Source organism: Osmia lignaria, unplaced genomic scaffold (genome assembly GCF_051020975.1).
Source record: "Osmia lignaria lignaria isolate PbOS001 unplaced genomic scaffold, iyOsmLign1 scaffold0001, whole genome shotgun sequence".
Taxonomy (NCBI): Eukaryota; Metazoa; Arthropoda; class Insecta; order Hymenoptera; family Megachilidae; genus Osmia; species Osmia lignaria.
This window is the reverse complement of record NW_027478158.1, coordinates 16524285-16535397: the sequence shown is the minus strand read 5'-3', so window position 1 is coordinate 16535397 and position 11113 is coordinate 16524285.

The following is an 11113-nucleotide window of genomic DNA, read 5'->3' as shown; positions in this document are numbered from 1 at the left end:
TATTTGTAGAGAATTAAGTTTCCTACTTTTTATGTCCTACGATATTATTTGATCAGATGCGTAGTTCTGGAGATATATCAAGATATTTAAAAGTTCCGAAGCCGCACCAACATAATAGAGATACAGAAACACCGTGGCCCCTTTCTTTGAGATAACTCTGCACTATTGCGAGCTGGAAATGCCACTTCCAGTTTAGCTGTGCAGAAGAAGAACAACAAGAAGAAGAAATATCTCGAAATATGTCCGTCAGGCCCCTTCCCTTGAGATATATCTGCAAATATCTCCGAAACGAAACGAACTATGGCAAAATGTTAAGAGACCTTTTTTGTAGAGAATTATGTGTCCTACAATTTATGTTCATTGATATTTTTTGATCAGAAGCGTAGTTTTCGAGATATATCGAGATATTTAAAAGATCCGAAGCCGCACCAACATTATAGAGATACAGAAACACCGTGGCCCCTTTCTTTGAGATAACTCTGCGCTATTGCGAGCTGGAAATGCCACTTCCAGTTTAGCTGTGCAGAAGAAGAACAACAAGAAGAAGAAATATCTCGAAATATGTCCGTCAGGCCCCTTCCCTTGAATTAGATCTGCAAATATCTCGGAAACGATGCGAGCTATGGCAAAACGTTGAGAGACCCTTTTTGTAGGAAATTAAGTTTCCTACTATTTATGTTCTATGATATTTTTTGATCAGATGCGTAGTTTTCGAGATATATCGAGATATTTAAAGGTTCCGAAGCCGCACCAACATAATAAAGATACATAAACACCGTGGCCTCTTTCTTTGAGATAACTCTGCACTATTCCGAGCTGCAAATGTAACTTCCACTTTAGCTGTGCAGAAGAAGAACAACAGGAAGAAGAAATATCTCGAAATATGTCCGTCAGGCCCCTTCCCTTGAATTAGATCTGCAAATATCTCGGAAACGATGCGAGCTATGGCAAAATGATAAGAGACCTTTTTTGTAGAGAATTACGTTTCCTACAATTTAGGTTCTATGATATTTTTTGATCAGATGCGTAGTTTTCGAGATATATCAAGATCTTTAAAAGTTCCGAAGACGCACCAACATAATAGAGATACGGAAACACCGTGGCCCCTTTCTGTGAGATAACTCTGCACTATTGCGAGCTGCAAATGTCAGTTCGAGCTTAGCTGTGCAGAAGAAGCACAACAAGAACAAGAAATATCTCGGATTAAGTCCGTCAGGCCCCTTCCCTTGAGCTAAATCTGCAAATATCTCGGAAACAATGCGAGCTATGGCAAAATATTAAGAGATCTTTTTTGTAGGAAATTAAGTTTCCTACTATTTATGTTCTATGATATTTTTTGATCAGATGCGTAGTTTTCGAGATATATCGAGATATTTAAAGGTTCCGAAGCCGCACCAACATAATAAAGATACATAAACACCGTGGCCTCTTTCTTTGAGATAACTCTGCACTATTCCGAGCTGCAAATGTAACTTCCACTTTAGGTGTGCAGAAGAAGAACAACAAGAAGAAGAAATATCTCGAAATATGTCCGTCAGGCCCCTTCCCTTGAGATAAATCTGCAAATATCTCGGAAACGAAGCGAGCTATGGCAAAATGTTAAGAGACCTTATTTGTAGAGAATTAAGTTTCCTACCTTTTATGTTCTACGATATTATTTGATCAGATGCGTAGTTCTGGAGATATATCGAGATATTTAAAGGTTCCGAAGCCGCACCAACATAATAAAGATACATAAACACCGTGGCCTCTTTCTTTGAGATAACTCTGCACTATTCCGAGCTGCAAATGTAACTTCCACTTTAGCTGTGCAGAAGAAGAACAACAGGAAGAAGAAATATCTCGAAATATGTCCGTCAGGCCCCTTCCCTTGAGATAAATCTGCAAATATCTCGGAAACGAAGCGAGCTATGGCAAAATGATAACAGACCTTTTTTGTAGAGAATTACGTTTCCTACAATTTAGGTTCTATGATATTTTTTGATCAGATGCGTAGTTTTCGAGATATATCAAGATATTTAAAAGTTCCGAAGCCGCACCAACATAATAGAGATCCAGAAACACCGTGGCCCCTTCCTTTGAAATAACTCTGCACTATTGCGAGCTGCAAATGCCACTTCCAGCTTAGCTGTGCAGGAGAAGAACAACAAGAAGAAGAAATATCTCGAAATATGTCCGTCAGGCCCCTTCCCTTGAGCTAAATCTGCAAATATCTCGGAAACGATGCGAGCTATGGCAAAATGTTTAGAGACCTCTCTGTGTAGAGAATTAAGTTTCCTACTTTTTATGTAGTATGATATTTTTTGATCAGATGCGTAGTTCTGGAGATATATCAAGATATTTAAAAGTTCCGAAGCCGCACCAACATAATAGAGATACAGAAACACCGTGGCCCCTTTCTTTGAGATAACTCTGCACTATTGCGAGCTGTAAATGCCACTTCCAGTTTAGCTGTGCAGAAGAAGAACAACAAGAAGAAGAAATATCTCGAAATATGTCCGTCAGGCCCCTTCCCTTGAGATAAATCTGCAAATATCTCGGAAACGAAGCGAGCTATGGCAAAATGTTTAGAGACCTCTCTTGTAGAGAATTAAGTTTCCTACTTTTTATGTAGTATGATATTTTTTGATCAGATGCGTAGTTCTCGAGATATATCAAGATATTTAAAAGTTCCGAAGCCGCACCAACATAATAGAGATACAGAAACACCGTGGCCCCTCTCTTTGAGATAACTCTGCACTATTGCGAGCTGCAAATGCCACTTCCAGCTTAGCTGTGCAGAAGAAGAACAACAAGAAGAAGAAATATCTCGAAATATGTCCGTCAGGCCCCTTCCCTTGAGATAAATCTGCAAATATCTCGGAAACGAAGAGAGCTATGGCAAAATGTTAAGAGACCTTTTTTGTAGAGAATTAAGTTTCCTACTTTTTATGTTCTATGATATTTTTTGATCAGATGCGCAGTTCTCGAGATATATCAAGATATTTAAAAGTTCCGAAGCCGCACCAACATAATAGAGATACAGAAACACCGTGGCCCCTTTCTTTGAGATAACTCTGCACTAGTGCGAGCCGCAAATGCCACTTCCAGCTTAGCTGTGCAGAAGAAGAACAACAAGAAGAAGAAATATCTCGAAATATGTCCGTCATGCCCCTTCCCTTGAGATAAATCTGCAAATATCTCGGAAACGAAGCGAGCTATGGCAAAATGTTAAGAGACCTTTTTTGTAGAGAATTATGTTTCCTACAATTTATGTTCTATGATATTTTTTGATCAGAAGCGTAGTTTTCGAGATGTATCGAGATATTTAAAAGTTCCGAAGCCGCACCAACATAATAGAGATACAGAAACACCGTGGCCCCTTTCTTTGAGATAACTCTGCACTAGTGCGAGCCGCAAATGCCACTTCCAGCTTAGCTGTGCAGAAGAAGAACAACAAGAAGAAGAAATATCTCGAAATATGTCCGTCATGCCCCTTCCCTTGAGATAAATCTGCAAATATCTCGGAAACGAAGCGAGCTATGGCAAAATGTTTAGAGACCTCTCTTGTAGAGAATTAAGTTTCCTACTTTTTATGTAGTATGATATTTTTTGATCAGATGCGTAGTTCTCGAGATATATCAAGATATTTAAAAGTTCCGAAGCCGCACCAACATAATAGAGATACAGAAACACCGTGGCCCCTCTCTTTGAGATAACTCTGCACTATTGCGAGCTGCAAATGCCACTTCCAGCTTAGCTGTGCAGAAGAAGAACAACAAGAAGAAGAAATATCTCGAAATATGTCCGTCAGGCCCCTTCCCTTGAGATAAATCTGCAAATATCTCGGAAACGAAGAGAGCTATGGCAAAATGTTAAGAGACCTTTTTTGTAGAGAATTAAGTTTCCTACTTTTTATGTTGTATGATATTTTTTGATCAGATGCGCAGTTCTCGAGATATATCAAGATATTTAAAAGTTCCGAAGCCGCACCAACATAATAGAGATACAGAAACACCGTGGCCCCTTTCTTTGAGATAACTCTGCACTAGTGCGAGCCGCAAATGCCACTTCCAGCTTAGCTGTGCAGAAGAAGAACAACAAGAAGAAGAAATATCTCGAAATATGTCCGTCATGCCCCTTCCCTTGAGATAAATCTGCAAATATCTCGGAAACGAAGCGAGCTATGGCAAAATGTTAAGAGACCTTTTTTGTAGAGAATTAAGTTTCCTACTTTTTATGTTCTATAATATTTTTTGATCAGATGCGTAGTTCTCGAGATATATCAAGATATTTAAAAGATCCGAAGCCGCACCAACATAATAGAGATACAGAAACACCGTGGCCCCTTTCTTTGAGATAACGCTGCACTAGTGCGAGCCGCAAATGCCACTTCCAGCTTAGCTGTGCAGAAGAAGAACAACAAGAAGAAGAAATATCTCGAAATATGTCCGTCAGGCCCCTTCCCTTGAGATAAATCTGCAAATATCTCGGAAACGAAGCGAGCTATGGCAAAATGTTTAGAGACCTCTCTTGTAGAGAATTAAGTTTCCTACTTTTTATGTAGTATGATATTTTTTGATCAGATGCGTAGTTCTCGAGATATATCAAGATATTGTAAGTTCCGAAGCCGCACCAACATAATAGAGATACAGAAACACCGTGGCTCCTCTCTTTGAGATAACTCTGCTCTATTGCGAGCTGCAAATGCCACTTCCAGCTTAGCTGTGCAGAAGAAGAACAACAAGAAGAAGAAATATCTCGAAATATGTCCGTCAGGCCCCTTCCCTTGAGATAAATCTGCAAATATCTCGGAAACGAAGCGAGCTATGGCAAAATGTTAAGAGACCTTTTTTGTAGAGAATTAAGTTTCCTACTTTTTATGTTCTATGATATTTTTCGATCAGAGGCGTAGTTCTCGAGATATATCAAGATATTTAAACGTTCCGAAGCCGCACGAACGTAATAGAGATACAGAAACACCGTGGCCCCTTTCTTTGAGATAACTCTGCACTATTGCGACCTGCAAATGCCACTTCCAGCTTAGCTGTGCAGAAGAAGAACAACAAGAAGAAGAAATATCTCTAAATATGTCCGTCAGGCCCCTTCCCTTGGGATGTATCTGCAAATATCTCGGAAACGAAGCGAGCTATGGCAAAATGTTAAGAGACGTTTTTTGTAGAGAATTATGTTTCCTACAATTTATGTTCTATGATATTTTTTGATCAGAAGCGTAGTTTTCGAGATATATCGAGATATTTAAAAGTTCCGAAGCCGCACCAACATAATAGAGATACAGAAACACCGTGGCCCCTTTCTTTGAGATAACTGTGCACTAGTGCGAGCCGCAAATGCCACTTCCAGCTTAGCTGTGCAGAAGAAGAACAACAAGAAGAAGAAATATCTCGAAATATGTCCGTCAGGCCCCTTCCCTTGAGATAAATCTGCAAATATCTCGGAAACGAAGCGAGCTATGGCAAAATGTTAAGAGACCCTTTTTGTAGAGAATTAAGTTTCCTACTTTTTATGTTCTATGATATTTTTTGATCAGATGCGTAGTTCTCGAGATATATCAAGATATTTAAAAGTTCCGAAGCCGCACCAACATAATAGAGATACAGAAACACCGTGGCCCCTCTCTTTGAGATAACTCTGCACTATTGCGAGCTGCAAATGCCACTTCCAGCTTAGCTGTGCAGAAGAAGAACAACAAGAAGAAGAAATATCTCGAAATATGTCCGTCAGGCCCCTTCCCTTGAGATAAATCTGCAAATATCTCGGAAACGAAGAGAGCTATGGCAAAATGTTAAGAGACCTTTTTTGTAGAGAATTAAGTTTCCTACTTTTTATGTTCTATGATATTTTTTGATCAGATGCGTAGTTCTCCAGATATATCAAGATATTTAAAAGTTCGGAAGCCGCACCAACATAATAGAGATACAGAAACACCGTGGCCCCTTTCTTTGAGATAACTCTGCACTATTGCGAGCTGCAAATGCCACTTCCAGCTTAGCTGTGCAGAGGAAGAACAACAAGAAGAAGAAATATCTCGAAATATGTCCGTCAGGGCAGTTCCTTTGAGCTGAATCTGCAAATATCTCGGAAACGAAGCGAGCTATGGCAAAATGTTAAGAGACCTTTTTTGTAGAGAATTAAGTTTCCTACTTTTTATGTTCTATGATATTTTTTGATCAGATGCGCAGTTCTCGAGATATATCAAGATATTTAAAAGTTCCGAAGCCGCACCAACATAATAGAGATACAGAAACACCGTGGCCCCTTTCTTTGAGATAACTCTGCACTAGTGCGAGCCGCAAATGCCACTTCCAGCTTAGCTGTGCAGAAGAAGAACAACAAGAAGAAGAAATATCTCGAAATATGTCCGTCATGCCCCTTCCCTTGAGATAAATCTGCAAATATCTCGGAAACGAAGCGAGCTATGGCAAAATGTTAAGAGACCTTTTTTGTAGAGAATTAAGTTTGCTACTTTTTATGTTCTATAATATTTTTTGATCAGATGCGTAGTTCTCGAGATATATCAAGATATTTAAAAGATCCGAAGCCGCACCAACATAATAGAGATACAGAAACACCGTGGCCCCTTTCTTTGAGATAACGCTGCACTAGTGCGAGCCGCAAATGCCACTTCCAGCTTAGCTGTGCAGAAGAAGAACAACAAGAAGAAGAAATATCTCGAAATATGTCCGTCAGGCCCCTTCCCTTGAGATAAATCTGCAAATATCTCGGAAACGAAGCGAGCTATGGCAAAATGTTTAGAGACCTCCCTTGTAGAGAATTAAGTTTCCTACTTTTTATGTAGTATGATATTTTTTGATCAGATGCGTAGTTCTCGAGATATATCAAGATATTTAAAAGTTCCGAAGCCGCACCAACATAATAGAGATACAGAAACACCGTGGCTCCTCTCTTTGAGATAACTCTGCTCTATTGCGAGCTGCAAATGCCACTTCCAGCTTAGCTGTGCAGAAGAAGAACAACAAGAAGAAGAAATATCTCGAAATATGTCCGTCAGGCCCCTTCCCTTGAGATAAATCTGCAAATATCTCGGAAACGAAGCGAGCTATGGCAAAATGTTAAGAGACCTTTTTTGTAGAGAATTAAGTTTCCTACTTTTTATGTTCTATGATATTTTTCGATCAGATGCGTAGTTCTCGAAATATATCAAGATATTTAAAAGATCCGAAGCCGCACCAACATAATAGAGATACAGAAACACCGTGGCCCCTTTCTTTGAGATAACGCTGCACTAGTGCGAGCCGCAAATGCCACTTCCAGCTTAGCTGTGCAGAAGAAGAACAACAAGAAGAAGAAATATCTCGAAATATGTCCGTCAGGCCCCTTCCCTTGAGATAAATCTGCAAATATCTCGGAAACGAAGCGAGCTATGGCAAAATGTTAAGAGACCTTTTTTGTAGAGAATTAAGTTTCCTACTTTTTATGTTCTATGATATTTTTCGATCAGAGGCGTAGTTCTCGAGATATATCAAGATATTTAAACGTTCCGAAGCCGCACCAACATAATAGAGATACAGAAACACCGTGGCCCCTCTCTTTGAGATAACTCTGCACTATTGCGAGCTGCAAATGCCACTTCCAGCTTAGCTGTGCAGAAGAAGAACAACAAGAAGAAGAAATATCTCGAAATATGTCCGTCAGGCCCCTTCCCTTGAGATAAATCTGCAAATATCTCGGAAACGAAGAGAGCTATGGCAAAATGTTAAGAGACCTTTTTTGTAGAGAATTAAGTTTCCTACTTTTTATGTTCTATGATATTTTTTGATCAGATGCGTAGTTCTCCAGATATATCAAGATATTTAAAAGTTCGGAAGCCGCACCAACATAATAGAGGTACAGAAACACCGTGGCCCCTTTCTTTGAGATAACTCTGCACTATTGCGAGCTGCAAACGCCACTTCCAGCTTAGCTGTGCAGAAGAAGAACAACAAGAAGAAGAAATATCTCGAAATATGTCCGTCAGGCCCCTTCCCTTGAGATAAATCTGCAAATATCTCGGAAACGAAGAGAGCTATGGCAAAATGTTAAGAGACCTTTTTTGTAGAGAATTAAGTTTCCTACTTTTTATGTTCTATGATATTTTTTGATCAGATGCGCAGTTCTCGAGATATATCAAGATATTTAAAAGTTCCGAAGCCGCACCAACATAATAGAGATACAGAAACACCGTGGCCCCTTTCTTTGAGATAACTTTGCACTATTGCGAGCTGTAAATGCCACTTCCAGCTTAGCTGTGCAGAAGAAGAACAACAAGAAGAAGAAATATCTCGAAATATGTCCGTCAGGCCCCTTCCCTTGAGATATATCTGCAAATATCTCGGAAACGAAGCGAGCTATGGCAAAATGTTAAGAGACCTTTTTTGTAGAGAATTATGTTTCCTACAATTTATGTTCTATGATATTTTTTGATCAGAAGCGTAGTTTTCGAGATATATCGAGATATTTAAAAGTTCCGAAGCCGCACCAACATAATAGAGATACAGAAACACCGTGGCCCCTTTCTTTGAGATAACTCTGCACTAGTGCGAGCCGCAAATGCCACTTCCAGCTTAGCTGTGCAGAAGAAGAACAACAAGAAGAAGAAATATCTCGAAATATGTCCGTCATGCCCCTTCCCTTGAGATAAATCTGCAAATATCTCGGAAACGAAGCGAGCTATGGCAAAATGTTAAGAGACCTTTTTTGTAGAGAATTAAGTTTCCTACTTTTTATGTTCTATAATATTTTTGGATCAGATGCGTAGTTCTCGAGATATATCAAGATATTTAAAAGATCCGAAGCCGCACCAACATAATAGAGATACAGAAACACCGTGGCCCCTTTCTTTGAGATAACGCTGCACTAGTGCGAGCCGCAAATGCCACTTCCAGCTTAGCTGTGCAGAAGAAGAACAACAAGAAGAAGAAATATCTCGAAATATGTCCGTCAGGCCCCTTCCCTTGAGATAAATCTGCAAATATCTCGGAAACGAAGCGAGCTATGGCAAAATGTTAAGAGACCTTTTTTGTAGAGAATTAAGTTTCCTACTTTTTATGTTCTATGATATTTTTCGATCAGAGGCGTAGTTCTCGAGATATATCAAGATATTTAAAAGTTCCGAAGCCGCACCAACGTAATAGAGATACAGAAACACCGTGGCCCCTTTCTTTGAGATAACACTGCACGATTGCGAGCTGGAAATGCCACTTCCAGTTTAGCTGTGCAGAAGAAGAACAACAAGAAGAAGAAATATCTCGAAATATGTCCGTTAGGCCCCTTCCCTTGAGATAAATCTGCAAATATCTCGGAAACGAAGCGAGCTATGGCAAAATGTTAAGAGACCTTTTTTGTAGAGAATTAAGTTTCCTACTTTTTATGTTCTATGATATTTTTTGATCAGATGCGCAGTTCTCGAGATATATCAAGATATTTAAAAGTTCCGAAGCCGCACCAACATAATAGAGATACAGAAACACCGTGGCCCCTTTCTTTGAGATAACTCTGCACTATTGCGAGCTGCAAATGCCACTTCCAGCTTAGCTGTGCAGAAGAAGAACAACAAGAAGAAGAAATATCTCGAAATATGTCCGTCAGGCCCCTTCCCTTGAGATAAATCTGCAAATATCTCGGAAACGAAGCGAGCTATGGCAAAATGTTAAGAGACTTTATTTGTAGAGAATTAAGTTTCCTACTTTTTATGTTCTACGATATTTTTTGATCAGATGCGTAGTTCTCGAGATATATCAAGATATTTAAAAGTTCCGAAGCCGCACCAACATAATAGAGATACAGAAACACCGTGGCCCCTTTCTTTGAGATAACTTTGCACTATTGCGAGCTGTAAATGCCACTTCCAGCTTAGCTGTGCAGAAGAAGAACAACAAGAAGAAGAAATATCTCGAAATATGTCCGTCAGGCCCCTTCCCTTGAGATATATCTGCAAATATCTCGGAAACGAAGCGAGCTATGGCAAAATGTTAAGAGACCTTTTTTGTAGAGAATTAAGTTTCCTACTTTTTATGTTCTATGACATTTTTTGATCAGATGCGCAGTTCTCGAGATATATCAAGATATTTAAAAGTTCCGAAGCCGCACCAACATAATAGAGATACAGAAACACCGTGGCCCCTTTCTTTGAGATAACTCTGCACTATTGCGAGCTGCAAATGCCACTTCCAGCTTAGCTGTGCAGAAGAAGAACAACAAGAAGAAGAAATATCTCGAAATATGTCCGTCAGGCCCCTTCCCTTGAGATAAATCTGCAAATATCTCGGAAACGAAGCGAGCTATGGCAAAATGTTAAGAGACTTTATTTGTAGAGAATTAAGTTTCCTACTTTTTATGTTCTACGATATTTTTTGATCAGATGCGTAGTTCTCGAGATATATCAAGATATTTAAAAGTTCCGAAGCCGCACCAACATAATAGAGATACAGAAACACCGTGGCCCCTTTCTTTGAGATAACTTTGCACTATTGCGAGCTGTAAATGCCACTTCCAGCTTAGCTGTGCAGAAGAAGAACAACAAGAAGAAGAAATATCTCGAAATATGTCCGTCAGGCCCCTTCCCTTGAGATATATCTGCAAATATCTCGGAAACGAAGCGAGCTATGGCAAAATGTTAAGAGACCTTTTTTGTAGAGAATTAAGTTTCCTACTTTTTATGTTCTATGATATTTTTTGATCAGATGCGCAGTTCTCGAGATATATCAAGATATTTAAAAGTTCCGAAGCCGCACCAACATAATAGAGATACAGAAACACCGTGGCCCCTTTCTTTGAGATAACTCTGCACTATTGCGAGCTGCAAATGCCACTTCCAGCTTAGCTGTGCAGAAGAAGAACAACAAGAAGAAGAAATATCTCGAAATATGTCCGTCAGGCCCCTTCCCTTGAGATAAATCTGCAAATATCTCGGAAACGAAGCGAGCTATGGCAAAATGTTAAGAGACTTTATTTGTAGAGAATTAAGTTTCCTACTTTTTATGTTCTACGATATTTTTTGATCAGATGCGTAGTTCTCGAGATATATCAAGATATTTAAAAGTTCCGAAGCCGCACCAACAGAATAGAGATACAGAAACACCGTGGCTCCTTTCTTTGAGATAACTCTGCACTA